Here is an 18,736-nt window from a genome sequence, read left to right on the forward strand (position 1 = left end):
CCTCACCCTAACTCTAATCTTAACCCTAACCCTCCCCCTCACCCTGAGTCTAACCTTAACCCTAATCCTAATCCTAACCCTAAACCTCACTTTCACCTTCACCCTAACCCTAACCCTAAATCTAAACCTCCCCTCCCCTTCACACTCACCTTCACACTAACCCTAACAATAACCCTAACCCTAACCCTAAACTTCACACTAACCCTCACCCTCACCCTAACCCTCACCCTAACCAAAACCCTACACCTCACCCTACAACTCATCCTAAACCTAACCCTAAACCTAACGCGCACGCTAACCCTAACCCTAAACCTAACCCTCACCCTAACCCAAAACCTCACCCACACCCTCACCCTAAACCTCAGTCTAATCCTACCCCTAACCCGAATACTAACCCTAACCCTAACCTTAATCCTAAACCAAACCCTCAAAATTAACCTCACCCTAACTCTAACACTTAACCAAACTTAACCCAAACCCGAACTCTAACCCTCACCCTAACCATAACCCTACCCCTCACCCTAACACTTATCTTAACCCTAACCCTTACCCTAACCCTAAACCTCAACCGAAACCTCACCCTAACCCTAACCCTCACGCTAATCCTAACCCTCACCCTCACCCTAAACCTCACACTAGCCCTCAACCTAACTGTAAACCTAATCCTAACCCTACTCCTAAACCTAACCCTCACCCTCACCCTATATCTAACCCTAACCCTAACCCTAACACGCACCCTCACCCTAACCCTAACCGTAACCATCACCCTAACCCAAAGGGTAACCCTAATCCTCACCCTCACCCTAAATCTAACTCTAACCCTAACCCTAACCCTAACCCTAACCCTAAGCCTCACCCTAACACTAAGGGAAACCCTAACCCTCATCCTCACCCTAAACATCACCTTAACCCTTACACTCAAGCTAACACTAACTAACCCTAACCCTAACCTTCAAACTAATCCTAACCCTAACCCTAAACCTAACCCTAAACTTCACCCTAACCCTCACCCTAACCCTAACCCTAACCATCACCGTAACACTAACATTAACCCTCACCCTAAAACTCACCGTTAACCTAAACCTCACCCTAACCCTAACCATAATCCTAACCCAAACCATCACCCACACCCTAACCCTCACCCTCACCCGAACACTCACCCTAACCCTAAACCTCACCCTCACCTTAAACATCACCCTAACCCTAAACCTCAACCTAACCCTAACCTAACCGTCACTCCAACCCTCACCCTCACACTCACCTTCAGCCTAAGCCTAACCCAAAAACCTAACACTAATCCTAAACCTAAGTCTCACCCTCAGCCTAACGTTAACCCTAACCCTAACCCAAAATTTAACCCTCACCCTCAACCTAGCCCTCACCCTAAACCTAACCCTAACCCTCACCCTAACACTCAACCTAACCCTTATCTTCACCCTAACCCTAAACTTCACCCTAACCCTAAACCTCACCCTAACCCTAACCCTCACCCTAACTCTAAACCCAACTCTAACCCTAACCCTCACACCAACCCAAACTCTCACCCTAACCCTACCCTCACTCTAACCCTAAACCTAACCCTAACCCTAATCCTCACTCTAACTCTAAACCTCACCCTATGCCTAACCCTAAACCTAACCCTCAACCTAACCCTTACCCTCACCCTAACCCTAACCTTAACGTAACCCTAACCCTCAGACTAAAGCTAAACCTCACACTAACCCTAACCCTAACCCTCAACCTAACCCTCAACCTAACATTCAGGCTAACCCTAACCCTCACTCTCACGCTAACCCTCAACCTAACACTCTCACTCTATTCCGAACCCTCATCCTCACCCTCACCCTCACCCTAACCCTAACCCTAACCCTAATCCCTACTCTAACCCTAAACGTCACCCAATCCTAACCCTAAACCTAACCATCAACCTAACCCTTACCCTCACCCTAACCCTAACCTTAAGGTAACCCTAACCCTCAGACTAAACCTAACCCTCACAATAACCCTTACCCAAACCCTCAACCTAACCCTCACCCTAACACTCAGGCAAACCCTTACCCTCACTCTCACCCTAACCCTCAACCTAACACTTACTCTCACCCTAACCCTAACCCTAACCCTCACCCTGACCTCACCCTAACCATAAGCCTAACCCTAACCCTATCCCTAATACTAACCCTAATGCTCACCTTCACCCTCTCCCGAACCCTAATCTTAACTCTATCCCTAACCCTCACCCTCAACCTCAATCTCACCCTAAACCTCAGCCTCACCCACATCCTCACCCTAACCCTAACCCTAACCCTCACCCTCACCCTTACCCTAACCCTAACCTTAACCCTAAAACTCACCCTAACCGTCACCGTAACCAAAATGCTAATCCTAAGCATCACCCTCACCCTAACCCTAAACCTTACCCTCACCCTAACCCTAACCTTAACCATAACCCTAACCCTCAGAGTAAAGCTAACCCTCACCCTAACCCTAACCCTAACCAAAATCTCTTGTCACCCTAATGCTCAACCTAAATCTAACCCTCACCCACACCTACTCCTCACCCTCACCCGAACCCTTACATTCACCCTAACCCTCATCCGAACCCCAAACATCACCCTAACTCTAACCCACACCCTAACCCTAAGCCTATCCGTCAACCTAACCCTAACCCTCACCCTCACCCTCACCCTCAACCTAATACTCACCCTAACCCTAACCCTAAAACTTACCTAACCAAAATCCACACGCTCACCCTTATGCTCACGCTAACCCGAACCCTCACCCTAGTCCTTTCCCTAATCCTAACCCTCACTCTCACTCTCACCAACACCCTCAAACTCAGCATAACCCTAACCCTAACCATCACAATAACCCTCACCGTCACCCTAATCATCACCCGAACCCTCACCCTATCCCTCACATTAACCCTAACCCTCTCTAACTCTAACGCTCATCCTAACCCTAACTCTCAGCCTAAGCCTAAACCTAACCCTTATCCTAACCCTAAACCTCCTCCTCACCCTTACCCTCTCCCTCACCCTCACCCAAGCCATCATTCTAAGCCTAACCCTCACCCTCACCCTCACGCTCACCATAACCCTGAACCATACCCTAACCCTAACACCAATCCTAACCCTAAATCTAACCCTCACCCTATCCCTAAACCTAACCCTCACCACCCTCTCACCCTAAACCAAATATTAACCCTAAAAATAACCCTAACCCTAATGCTAACCCTAACCCTCAAACTCACAAAAACAGTTACCCTAACCCTTACCCTCACCCTAACCCTATCCCTAACCATAACCCTAACCTTCACACTCACGCCAGCACTCACCCTAACCCTAATCCTAAACCCAATCATCATCCTAACCCAAATATTCACCCTCAACCTAATCCTCACCCTCACCCTAACCCTCACCCTCACCCTAAACCTAAACCTCATTGCCACACTAAGTCTCAACCTAACCCTTACACTCACCCTCACACTAACCCTCACACTAACCCTAACCCTAACCATAACACTAACACTAACCCTAAACTCACCCTCACCCTCACGCTCACACTCAACCTCAGCCTAATACTAACCCTAACCCTAATCCTAACCCTAAACCTCACCCTCATACTAACCCTAATCCTAACCTTAAAACTCACCCTCACCTTCACCCTCAAACTCACCCTCACACTAAACCTCACCCTCACCCTCACCCTCACCCTAACCCTAACCATAACACTCACCCTAATCCTAACCCTCACCCTAACCCTAAACCTCACTCTCACCCTCACCCCAACCCTAACACTCACCTCAACTTCACGCTAAACCTCACCCTCACGCTTACCCTCACCATAACCCTTACACTCTTCCTAACACTAACCCTAATCCTAACCCACAAACTAAACCTAAACATCAGCCTAATCCTCAACCTATCCCTAACCCTTACCCTAAACTTCACCCTCACCCTCACCCTAGCCCTCACCGAACCCTCACCCTAATGGTAATCCTAACCCTCACCCCCAACCTAACCCTCACCTAACCCATACCCTCACCATACCCCTAATCCTAAACCTAACCCCAACCTTCACACTAACCCTAAAACTAACCCTAACCCTAACCCTAACCGTAATCCTCACCCTATCCCTAAACCTAACCCTAACCCTCACTCTCAACATTGCCCTCACCCTAACCCTAAAACTAATCCTAGGCTCAACCTCACCGTAACCCTAATTCTATCCCTAAACCTCACCCTCACAATAACCCTCACATTCAACCTCACCCTCACCCTAACCCTAAACCTAACACTAACCCGAACACTCACCCTAACCTTCACTCTAACCCTAACCCTAACTCTCACTCTAATTTTAACAGTCAACCTCACACACACCATAATCCTAACCCTAACCCTATCCCTAAACCTCACCTTCACCCTAACCCTTACCCTAAACTTTACACTCAACCTAACACTAACACTATTCCTAAACCTCAAACAAACACTAACCCTAAACCTAACCCTATCCTGATCCCTCACCCTCACCCTGACCCTCACCCTCAGCTTTCCCCTAACCCTAATCCTAATCCTAACCCTAACCCTCACCCTAAACCTAACCCTCACCCTAATACTCACACTAACCCTAACACTCACTCTCACCCTAACCTTAACCCTAACCCTTACCCCCACCCTAATCCTATCCCTATTCCTAAACATAACCCTCCGACTAAACCTAAACCTCCCCCTAACCCTAACCCTAACCCTACCCTAACCCTATCCGTCACCCTAACCCTCAACCTAACCGTTACCCCAAACCTAACACTCAACCTCACCCTAACCTTCACCCTAACTCTTAATCTCAGCTTCACCCTAACCATCACACTAACCTTAACCCTCACTTTAAACCTATCCCTATACCTCACCCTCACCCTCACCCTCAACCTCAGCCTAACCCTCACAATAACCCTAACCCTAACCCTAACCCTAACCCTCAACCTCACCCTAACCCTCACCCTAACGGTTACCCTCAACCTAACCCTCACCCTAACCCTAACACTAACCTTAACCCTCATTCTAACCCTCACAATAACCCTGAGCCTAAACCTAACCCTCAACCTAAACCTCACCCTAACCCAAATCCTAACCGTAAACCTCAACCTCACCCTAATCCTAAACCTAACCCTCAAACTCACCCTAACCCTCACCCTCACACTAACCCTCACCCTAACACTAATCCTCACCCTCACCCTCACCCTAACCCTTACTCTCACCCTGACCCTATCCCTAACCCTCACCCTCATCCTAACACTCACCCTTACCCTTAGCCTCACGGTAACCCTAACGCTAACCCTAACCCTCACAGTAACACTGAGGCTCACACTAACACTAACCCTACCCCTCAAATTAAACCTCAACCTAAACCTAACCCTAACCCTAACCTTCACCCTAACCTTAACCCTAGCCATAACACTCACCCTAACTCTAAACCTAGAACTCACCCTAACCCTCAACCTAACCCTTACCCCAACCCTAAAACTCAACCTCACCCTATTCCTCAACCTAACCCTTAACCTCAACTTCACCCTAACCATCACACTACACCTAACCCTCACCCTAACCTGATCCCTATCCCGCACCCTCACCCTAACCCTCAACCTCAGCCTAACATTCACAATAACCCTAAACCTAAACCTAAAACTAAATCTCACACTACAACTCACCGTAACACTAACCCAAAATCTCAACCTCACTCTAACCGTCACCCTAACACTTACCCTCAACCTAACCCTCACCCTAACCCTAACACTAAACCAACGCTCATTCAAACCCTCACAATAACCCTAAGCCTAAACATAAACCTCAACCTAAACGTCACCCTAACCCAAACCATAACCAAAACCCTCAACCTAACCCTAATCCTAAACCTAAACCTCAACCTCACCCTAACCCTAATCCTGACCTTAACCCTCACCCTAAACCTAACTCTAACCCTAACCCTCAACCTCACCCTAATCCTAATAGTAACCCTAACCCTAATGATAACCCTCACCCTAAAGCTCCCCCTCCCCCTCCCCCTAACCCTAACCCTAACATTAACCGTAACCCTAATCCTAAACCTCACCCTAGCCCTCACCCTCACTCTGATCCTCACCCTCACACTAGACCTCACCCTAAACCTCAGCCTAATCTTTATCCTCACCCTAAACCTAACTTTAACGTAATCCTAACCCACATACTAACACTAACCATCACTCCAACCCTGGCATTATGCCTCAACCTACCCCTCACAAAAACCCTCACCCTCAACCTCACCCTAGACCTAACCCTCATCATAACCCTAAGCATCACCCACACACTAACACTCAACCTAACCCTAAGCCTAACCCACACCTTCACCCTCACTCTCACCCTCACCCTCACCCTAAACCTGAGCTTCACCCTAAACATCAACCTAACACTAACCCTCACACTGACGCTAACCCAAATCCTCACCCTCACCCTCACACTCACTCTAAGGCTAACTCTAAACCTAATCTTAAACCTTACCCTCACCCTGACCCTAACCCTAACCCTAAACCTCACCCTCACCCTCACCCAACCCTAACCCTAACCATAAACCTAAACCTCACCCTAACCCTAACCCTCGCCCTAACCCTAACCCTAACAATCAACCTCAACCTAAAGCTAACCCTACCCCTAACACTAACCCTGACCCTAAACCTCACTATAACACTAACGGGAACCCTAACTCTCACCTGCACCGGAACCCTCACCCTATCCCTTAACCTCAGCCTCGTCCCAAACCTAACCCTCACACAAACCCTCACGCTAAACCTAATCCTCACCCTAACTCTAACCCTACCCCTCACCCTAACTCTCACCCTAACCCTAAACCTCACACACATCCTAACCCTCACCCTTACCCGAAACCTTACCCTCACCCTAACAATCATCCTCACCCAAAACATCAACCTAATCCTAACCCTAACCCTAGCGCTCACCCTAACCATAACCCTAACCTTTACCTTAAGGAGACCACCACACTCCCCTTACACTAATCCTAACCCTAAAGCTAACCCTCACACTCACACTCACCCTCACCCTAACACTAACCATAAACCTAACGCTAACCCACACAATAACCCTAAACTTAACCCTCACCCTAACCCAAACCCTCACCTTCACCCTCACCCTAATCCTAACCCTAATCATTACCTAACGGAAACCCTCGCCCTCCCCTCTTCCTTACTCTTACCCTCACCCTAACCCTAGCCCTCACTCTCACCCTAACAATCATGCTAAACCTAAACCTCACTCTCACCCTAACCTTCACCCTAAACCTTACCCTCACCCTAATCCTAACCCTAAACCTAACCTTAACACTTACAATAAACCTGACCCTCACCCAAACCCTCACCCTAATCCTAAACCTAACCCTAACCCTCACCCTCACCATAAACCTCACCCTCACCCTAACCCTAAACTTTACCCTCCCCCTCCCCCTCCCCCTAACCCTCACTCTCACCCTAGCCCTAACTCTAACCTTTACCCTCACCCTAACACTAGCCCTCACATTAAACCTAACCCTCACCCTCACCCTAACCCTCACCGCACCCAAGCCCTCACCCTAACCCTAACCCTCAACCTAAACCTAACCCTAACCCTAACCCTAACCTGAGCCCTCACCCCAGCCCTCACCCTAACCCTAAACCTAACCCTAATCCTCACCTTAGCCCTAACACTTACCCTCACTCTAAACCTCACCCTCACCCTAAACCTCACCCTAACACTAACCTTAAACCTCACGGTGACAGTAACTCTCACCCGAATCCTTACAATCATCGTCAACCTAACGCTCACACTAACCCTAACCTACACCCAAACCCTAAACGTAACACTCACCCTCACCCTCACCCTCTAACTCACCCTCAAACTCACCCTCACACTAACCCTCACCCTCACCCTCAACCTAACCCTAAACCTAACACTCACCGTAACCCTAACCCTCACCCTAACCCGAACTTTAACCCTCACCCTCAACCTCTACACAACTTTAACCCTCAACCTCACCCTTATCCTAACCCTCACCCTAACCCTAAAGCTAACCTCACCCTAACCCTAATGCTAACCTTAAACCTCACCCTCACCCTAAACCTCACCCTAACCCGTACACTCACCCTAAACCTAACCCTCACCCTAAACCTTACCCTCACTCTCACCCTAACCCTAACCCTCACCCTAACACTCTCCCTAACCCTAACCCTAAACCTAACCCATAGCCTAAACTTAACAGTCACCCTAAAACTCACCCTCACCCTAAACATCACCCTCACACTAACCCACACCCTAACCCTAACCCTAACCCTCACTCTAAACCTAACCCTCACCCTAACCCAAACATTAACCCTAACATTAACGTTAACCCTTACCCTCACACTCATCCCAACCCTCACCCTAACCCTTACCAGCACCCTAAACATAACCCTAACACTTACCTATAGGAATCCTTCACCCTCCCCTCACCTTAACCCTAACCCTTACCCTCACCCTCACCTGCCTCCTCACACTATCCCTCACCCTCACCGTAGTCCTCACTCTAAGCCTTACCCTCACCCTAACACTAACCCGCACACTAACCCTAAATCTCACCCTCACTCTCACCGTCACTCTCACCCTCATCCTAAACCTAACCCTAACAATACCCCTAACGCAAACCCTAAACCTAACCCTCAGTCTAACCCTAAGCATTACTCTAATCCTAACCCTAACCCTCAACCTAACCCTAACCCTACCACTTACCCTCACCTAAACCTAACCCAAACCCTATAGCTAACCCTCAAGCTAACCCTCACCTTAACACTCAAGCTAACCCTAACCCTCATTCTCACCCTAATCCTAACCCTAACCCTAAGCCTAACCCTCACCCTCAACCTCATGCTAGCCTCACCCTAACCCTAATCCTGAATCTAACACTTACTCTAACCCTAAAACTCATCCTAAACCTAAACTTCACCCTCACCTTAACCCTTAACCTAACCCTAATCCTCACCCTACCCTAACTCTAACTCTAACCCTAACCCTCACCCTAATCCTAAGCCTACACCTCAAACTAATCCTAACCCTAACACTAACCCTCACCCTAAGCCTACACCTCACACAAATCCTAACCCTAACCCTAACCCTCACACTAACCCTCACCCTAAGCCTAACCCTCACCTTCACCCTAGGCCTCACCGTAACCCTAATCCTAACCCTAACCCTCACCCTAACCCTAAACCTCAAGCTAACCCTAACCCTCACCCTCACACTAACTCTTACCCTAACTGTAACGCTAACATTAACCCTAGCCCTCACCCTAAACCTAACCCTACCCTTAACCCTAACCCTCACCCTAACCCACACCCTAACCATAAACCTAACCCTCCTCCTCACCCTAAACCTAAACCTAACCCTAACCGTAACCCTAAACCTAACCCTCACCCTCACCCTCACCCTCACCCAAACAATAACCCTAAACCTCACCCTCACCCTCACCAAAAACCTCAGCCTCACCCTCAACCTAACCCTAACCCTAACCCTAATCCTCAAACTAAACCTAATCCTCACCCTAACCCTAATGCTAACCCTAACCCTCACCCTCACCCCAACCCTCACTCTAACCCTTACCGTCTCCCTAATCCTAACCCTAAACCAAACCCTAACCCTAACCCTCAGAATAAACCTAACCCTCACCCTAATGCTAACCCTATCCCTCAGCCTAAACCTCACCCTGACCCTACACCTAACCTTAATATTCACCTAATCCTATCCCTAATCCTAAACCTAACCCTCACCCTCACCCTCACCCTTATCCTAATCCTAACCCTCACCTTAACCCTAACCCTATCCCTAAACCTCACTCAAACCCTCACCCTAACACTCCCGCTAACCCTAACCATCACTCTCACCCTAACCTTAACCCTAACCCTTACCCTCATCCTAATCCTAACCCTAACCCTAACCCTCACACTAAAACTAAACCTCCCCTTAATCCTAACCCTAAACCTAACCCTAACCGTCACCCTAACCCTCAACCTAATCCTTACCCTAACCCTAACCATCACTCTCACCCTATCCCTCACCCTAACCCTTAACCTCAGCTTCACCCTAACCCTCACACTAACCCTATCCCGCACCCTCACCCTCACTCTCAACCTCAGCCTAACTCTAACAATAACCCTAACCCTAACCCTAACCCTCAGCCTCACCCTAAACCTCAACATAACACTTACCCTCACCCTAACCCTCACTCTAAACCTAACACTAACCCTAAACCTCACACTAACCCGCAAAATAACCCTAAGCCTAAGCCTAACCCTCAACCTAAATGTCACCAGAACCCAAACCGTAACCGTAACCCTCACCCTAACACTAATCCTAAAACTAACCCTCACCCTCACCCTAATCTTCACTCTCACCCTAACCCTCACCCTCACCCTAACCCTGACTGTATCCCAAACCCTCATGCTAACCCTCCCTCTCCCCCTCACCCTAACCCTAACCCTAACATTAACACTAACCCTCAATCTAGCCCTCATCCTCACCCTATTCCTCACCCTTACCCTAGCCCACACCCTAACAATCACCCTAATCATTATCCTTACCCTAAAACTGACCATATCGATCACCCTCACCCTAGCCCTAACCCTTACCCTAACCCTAAGCTTCACCTACACTCTAATACCAAACCTATCCCTAAACCTCACGCTAACCCTAACCCTTTACCTCACCCTCACCCTCAGACTAACCCTAACCCTAACCTTAACCCTAACCCTAACCCTAATCCTAACCATAATCCTCATCCTTACCCTCACCCTAACCATAACCTAAATCCTAACTGTCACCCTCACCTTCACCCTAACCCTAAACCTAACACTAACCCTTACCCTAACCTTAACCATCACCTTAAACATAACACTAAACCTCACTCTCACCCTAACCCTAACCCTAAACCTAACCCGTACCCTCACACTAGCCCTAACCGAAACCCTAACCCTCACCCTACACCTTATACTACATCTCACCTATCCCTAACCCTAAACCTAACACTCATCCTAACCTTAACCCTAACCCAAACCTCACCATCACCCTAATGCTCACCCAAACCCTAAACCTCACCCACACACTAAGCCTCACCCTCACCTGAACCCTCACCCTCATGCTAACCCTCATCTGAACAATAAACATCACCCTAACCCTAACCCACACCCTAACGCTAACCCTAATCCTCACCCTAACCCTAACGCTCACCCTCAACCTAATCCTCACCCTAACCCTAAAACTTACCTAACCGAAATCCTCACGCTCACCCTCAAGCTCAAGCTAACCTGCAACCTCACCCTAGCCCTCAACCTAAACCTAACCCTCACACTCACCTCACCATCACCCTCAACCTCAGCATAACCCTAACCCTAACCATCACAATAACCCTCACCGTAACCCTAATCATCACCCTCACCCACACACTATCCCTCACACTAACCCCAACCTTCTCCCTATCTCTAACTCTAACCCTCATCCTAACCCTCAGTCTCAGCCTAACCCTAAACCTAACCCTAATCCTAACATTAAAACTCCTCTTCACCCTTACCCTCTCCCTCACCCTCAAACAAGCCCTCATTCTAAACCAACACTCACCCTCAACCTCATGCTCACCATAACCCTGACACATACCCTAACCCTAACACCAACCCTAACCCTAAATCTAACCCTCACCGTAACCCTAAACCTAACCCTCCTTCCCCGTCTCACCCTAACCCAAACATTAACGCTAACAATAACCCTAACCCTAACGCTAACCCTAACCCTCACCCTCACCCTAACCCTTAACCTAAGCCTAACCCTCACACTAACCATAACCCTAAACCTTACCTAACGGAAAACCTCACATTCCCCTCACCCTAACCTTAACCCTAACCCTAAGCATCACCCTCACCCTCACCCTAACCCTCACCCTCACCCTAGTCCTCACTCTTACCATTACCCTCACCCTAACCCTAACCCTCACACTAAACCTAACCCTCACCATAACCCTAACCCACACACTAATACTCACCCTCAACCTAACCCTAACCCTCACCCTAACCATATCCCTAACCATAACCGTAAGCTTCACCATCACCCTAGCCCTCAACCTAACCCTAATCCTCAACTTAACCCAAACATTCACCCTCACCTTAACTCTAACCCTCACCCTAAACCTCACCCTCACCCTAACCCTAAACCTCACAGATACACTAAGTCTCACCCTAACCGTTACACTCACCCTCACTCTAAATTTCACACTAACCCTAACCTACACCCTAAGCCTAAACCTAACCTTCACCCTCACCTCAACCTCACCCTCAGCCTAACCCTAAACCTAACCCTAATCCTAACCTTAAACCTCACTCTCATCCTAACCCTAAACCTAATCTTAAACCTCACACTCACCCTCATTCTCACGCTCACCCTCACACTAACCTTCACCCTCAGCCTCACTCTCACCCTAATCCTAACCCTAGCACTCACTCTAACCCTAACCCTAACCCTAACCCTCACAATCACCCTCACCCCAACCCTAACACTCATCTCAACCTCACGCTAAACCTCACCCTCAAACTTACCCTCACCCTAACCCTTCCCCTCTCCCTAACCCTAACCCTATTCCTAACCCACACACTAAACCTAACCATCACCCTAAACCTTAACCTATCCCAATCCCTAATGCTAACACTCACCCTCACCCTGACCCTCACACTAAAAATAACGCTAACCCAACCCTCAATCTCACACAAACCCTCACTCTAATGCTAATCCTAAACTTCACCCTCACCCTAACCCTCACCTAACCCTTAACCTCAACTTAACGCTAATGCTAACCCTAACCCCAACCTTCACACTAAACCTAAAACTAACCCTAACCCTAAACTTAATCCTAGCCTCAAACTCACCCTAACCCTAATGCTATCCCTAACCCTCACCTAAAACCTAACTCCCACCCTATCCCTTACCCTCACCTAACACTGACCCTCACCCTAATCCTAACGTTACCCTCACCCTTACTCTAATGAGGTTTACCTCAACTTCACCTTAACCCTCACCCTAAGCCTCACCCTAAACCTAACGGTCAATCTAACCCTAACCTTACCCCTCACCCTAATCCTCATCCTAACCCTAAACCGAACCATCACCCTAACCCTAAAACTACCCCTCACACTAACCCTCACCCTAACCCTAACCCTAACCCTAACTCTCACCCTAACCCTAACACTATCCCAAACCCTGACCGCCACCGGAATCCTCACCCGAACCGTAACCATCACCCAGACACTATGCCTCACCTCACCCGATCCCTCACACTAACCCTAACCCTCACCCTCACCCTCACCCTAAACATTATCCTAACCCTAACCCACACCCTAACCCACACCGTAACCCTCACCCTTACCCTAACCATCACCCTAAACCAAACATTAACCCTAACATTAACCCTAACCCTAACGCTAACCCTCACCCTCACCCTCACCCTAACCCTAACCCTTAGACTAACCCTAAACCTCTCCCTAACCCTCACTCTATCCCTAAACCTAACCACCACACTAACCCTAACCCTCACCTTAACCCTAACCCTAACTCTCACCATCACCCTAACAATATCCCTAACCCTAAACCTAACTCTCACCCTTACCCTAGCCCTCAACCTAACCCTAAAATTAACCCTGAACCTCACCCTCACCCTAAGCCTAATGCTCACCCTCACCCTAATCCTTACCCTCACACTAACCCTAAATCTCACCCTTACCCTAAAACTGAACCTCACCCTAACACTCACCCTCACCCTCACCCTAACCTTAACCCTAACATTAACCCTAAACCTAATCCTAAACCTCACCCTAGCCCTGACCCTCATTCTGATCCTCACCCTCAACCTAGCTCTCAACCTAAACCTCACTCTAATCGTTATCCTCACCCTAACCCGAACCTTAACCCTAATCCTAACCCACACACTAACACTAACCCTCACCCTAACCCTGAACTTATCCCTCACCCTAACCCTCACACTTACCCTCACCCTCAACCTCACCCTCGCCCTAACACTCACCATAACTCTAAGCCTCACCCACACCCTAACACTCAACTTAAACCTAAGCCTGAACCACACCCTAAATCTCACACTCACATGAAACTGAAACCTCACCCTAAACCTGACCCTCAGAGTAAACATCAACCTAACGCTAACCCTCACCCTAACCCTCACCCTAACCCTAACCCTAACCCTAACCCTCACCCTCACCCTCACGCTAAGCCTAACCCTAACTCAAATCCTAAACCTTACCCTCATCCTCACCCTCACGCTAACCCTAACCCAAACCTTCAACCTTAACCTAAACTAACCCTAAAACTAACCCTGAACCTAACCATCACCCTAAACCTAATGGTAACCCTAAACCTCACCCACACCCTAACCCTCAGCCTAAACCTTATCTTCACGCTAACCCTCCAGTCATCCTAACCTTCACCCTAACCCTAACCCTCACACACACCGTAACCCTCACTCTAACCCTAACGCTCACACACACACCTTAACCCTTACCCTTACCCGCAACTTCACCCTCACCCTAAAAATCACCCTCAACCTAAACATCACCCTAACCCTAAACCTAACCATAGCCCTCACCCTAACTCTAACCATAACCCTAGCCCTCACCCTAACTCTAACCATAACCCTTACCTATAGGAGACCATCACCCTCCCCTCACCTTAACCCTAACCCTCACCCTCAACCTCACCCTCACCCTAAACCTTACCCTCACCCTAACCCTAACCCTAAAACTAAACCTAAACCTAACCATCACCCTCACACTCACCCTAACCCTAACCCTAACCCTCACCCTCACCTTAACCCACACCCTAACTCTAACCCTCACCCTAACCCTACCCCTAACCTTAACCCTCACCCTCACCCTTACCTTCAAACGATACTTTTCCCTAAACCTAATGCTAAGCCTAACCCTTACCCTCACCTAGCCCTCACCCTAACCCTTATCCTCACCCAAATCCTAACCTTAACCCTAATCCTAACCCTCCGACTAACCCTGAAATTCACCCTAACACTAACCCTATCCCTCACCATAAACCTCACCCTAACGCTCAACCTCAACCTTGCCCTTAACCTCACCATAACCCTCAACCTATCCCCCAACCTAAACCTCAACCTAACCCACATCATCATCCTAGTCCTCACCCTAACCCTACCCCTAACCCTCAACCTCACCCTCACCCTAAACCTTACCCTCACCCTCACCTTAACCCTGACCCTAATCCTAAACCTAACCCTCAACTTCACACTCACCCTAACCCTTACCCTAATCCTCAATCTCACACTCACCCTGACCCCAACTCTAACCCTCACCCTCACCCTCACCCTAACCCTAATGCTCACGTTAATCCTAACCCTAATCCTAAACCACACCCTCACCCTAAGCCTAATGCTCACCCTCACCTTAACCCTCCTCCTAACCCTTACCCTCACACTAACCCTAAACCTCAACCTCACCCTAACACTCACCCTAGCACTTAACCTCACCCTGACCCTCACCCTAAACTTAATCCTAACCCTCACCTTAACCCTCACCCTAACACTAACACTTACCCTCACCCTAACCCTCACCCTCAGCCTAAAAATTAACAATAAAACTAAACCTAACCAAAACCCTCACCCTCACCCTCAACCTAAACCTAACACTAACACTAAACCTAAACCTTACACTGACACTCACCCTCACCATAAACCTAACGCTAACCCTAAAAATAACCCTAACCCTAACCATCACACTAAACCTAACCCTCACATTAACCCTCTCCGTACCCCTCACTCTAAACCTCCCCCTCCCCCTAACCCTAACCCTAACCCCAAATGACACCCTCACCTTAGCCCTCACCCTAACCCATATGCTCAACCTAATCCTCACCCTACCCCTAATCCTCACCCACACACTAACACTCACCCTCACCCGAACCCTCACCCTAACCCTAACACTAAACCTAAACCTCACTTTCACCTTAACCTTCACCCTAAACCTTACCCTCACCCTAACCCTAACCCTAATTCTAAACCTAACCCTCAACCTCACACTCACCCTAACCCAACCCTAACCCTCACCCTCACCTTAACCCACACCCTAACCCTAAGCCTAATCCTAACCCTAGCCTTAACCCTCACCTTAACCCTCACCTCACCCTAACCCCAATTCAAACCCTCACATCAACCCTATCCCTAACCTTAACCCTCACCCTCACCCTTACCTTCAAACTAACACTTACCCTAACCCTAACATTAAGCCTAAACTTACCCTCAGCCTAACCCTCACCCTAACACATATCCTCACCTTAACCCTAATCCTCACCCTCACACTAACCTTAACATTCACCCTAACACTAACCCTATCCCTCAACCTAAACCTCACCCTAACCCTTACCCTCAACCTAACCCTAATCCTAACCTTAATCCTAAACCTAACCCTCACCCTCACACTCACCCTAACCCTAACACTAACCCTCAACCTCATGCTAACCCTAACCCTCACCCTCACCCTCACAGTAACCCTCTCCCTAATCCTAAACCTAACCCTCACCCTCACACTAATCCTAATGCTCATGTTAATCCTAACCCTAACCCTAAACCTTAAACTCACTCTAATCCTAATGCTCACCCTCACCCTAACCCTCATCGTAACCCTTACCATCACACTAAACCTAAACCTCACCATCACCCTAACACTCAACCTAGTACTTAACCGCACCCTAACCCTCACCCTAAACCTACCCCTAACCCTCACCCTAACCCTCACCCTAACCCTCACCCTAACACTAACCCTAACCCTTACCCTCACCCTCAACCTCACCCTCAGCCTAAATTTAACAATAAACCTAAAACTAACCATAACCCTGACCCTCACCCACAACCTAACCCTAACACTAACACTAAACCTAAACCTCACACTGATATTCACACTCACCCTAAACCTAAACCTAACCCTAAAAATAAACCTAAACCTAACCATAACACTAAACGTAACCCTCACACTGGTCCTAACCGTACCCCTCAAACTAACCCAAACCATAACCACAACCCACACCCTCAACCTAGCCCTCACCCTAACCCTAATCCGAACACTAATCCTCATCCTAAACCTAACCCTCAACCTCACACTAACCCTCACACTCACCCTAAACCTCAGCCTAAACCTAACCCTAACATTAGCCGTCATTTTCACCCTAAACCTCACACTAACACTAACCTTCACCCTAACCCTAAACCTAACCCTCACCCTCACCCTCACCCTCAGCCTAACCCAAACCCTAACACTAATCCCAACCCTAAACCTCAACTTCACCCTCACCCTAACCCTAACCCTAACCCTCACCCTCAACCTAGTTGTCACCCTAAATCTAAAACTAACGCTCACCCAAACCCTCACCATATCCCTCACCCTAACCCTAAACCTCAACCTCACCCTAACACTCACCCTAGCACTTAACCTCACCCTGATCCTCAACCTAACCCTAATCTTAACCCTCAACTTAACCCTCACCCTAACACTAACCCTTACCCTCACCCTAACCCTCAACCTCAGCCTAAAATTAACAATAAACCTAAACCTAACCATAACCCTCACCCTCACCCTAAACCTAACACTAACACTAACACTAAACCTAAACCTCACACTGACACTCACCCTCACCATAAACCTAACGCTAACCCTAAAAATACCCCTAACCCTAACCCTCACACTAAACCTAACCCTCACACTAACCCTCACCGTACCCCTCACTCTAAACCTCAACCTCAACCTCACCCTAACCCTAACCCCAACCGACACCCTCACCTTAGCCCTCACCGTAAACCTAATGCTAAACCTAATCCTCACCCTAACCCTCACCCACACACTAACCCTCACCCTCACCCGAACCCTCACCCTAACCCTAACCCTAACCCTAAACCTCACTTTCACCTTAACCCTCACCCTAAACCTTACCCTCACCCTAACCCTAACCCTAATTCTAAACCTAACCCTCAACCTCACACTCACCCTAACCCAACCCTAACCCTCACCCTCACCTTAACCCACACCCTAACCCTAAGCTTAACCCTAAGCCTAACCCTAACCTTAACCCTCACCTTAACCCTCACCTCACCCTAACCCTAACTCAAACCCTCACATCAACCCTATCCCTAACCTTAACCCTCACCCTCACCCTTACCTTCAACCTAACACTTACCCTAACCCTAACATTAAGCCTAACCTTAACCTCAGCCTAACCCTCACCCTAACACATATCCTCACCCTAACCCTAACCTTAACCCTAATCCTCACAATCACACTAACCCTAACATTCACCCTAACACTAACACTTATCCCTCACCCTAAACCTCTCCCTAACCCTCACCCTCATCCTAGCCCTCACCCTAACCCTAAACCTCACCCTCAACCGCGCCCTCACCCTAACCCTTACCCTCAACCTAACCCTAACCTTAACCATAATCCTAAACCTAACCCTCACCCTCACACTCACCCTAACCCTAACACTAACCCTCAACCTCACGCTAACCCTAACCCTCACCCTCACCCTCACAGTAACCCTCTCCCTAACCCTAAACCTAACCCTCACCCTCACACTAATCCTAATGCTCATGTTAATCCTACCCCTAACCCTAAACCTCAAACTCA

This window comes from Dipodomys merriami, unplaced genomic scaffold, assembly GCF_024711535.1.
Source record: "Dipodomys merriami isolate MVZ:Mamm:240054 unplaced genomic scaffold, mDipMer1.0.p SCAF_47, whole genome shotgun sequence".
Taxonomy (NCBI): domain Eukaryota; kingdom Metazoa; phylum Chordata; class Mammalia; order Rodentia; family Heteromyidae; genus Dipodomys; species Dipodomys merriami.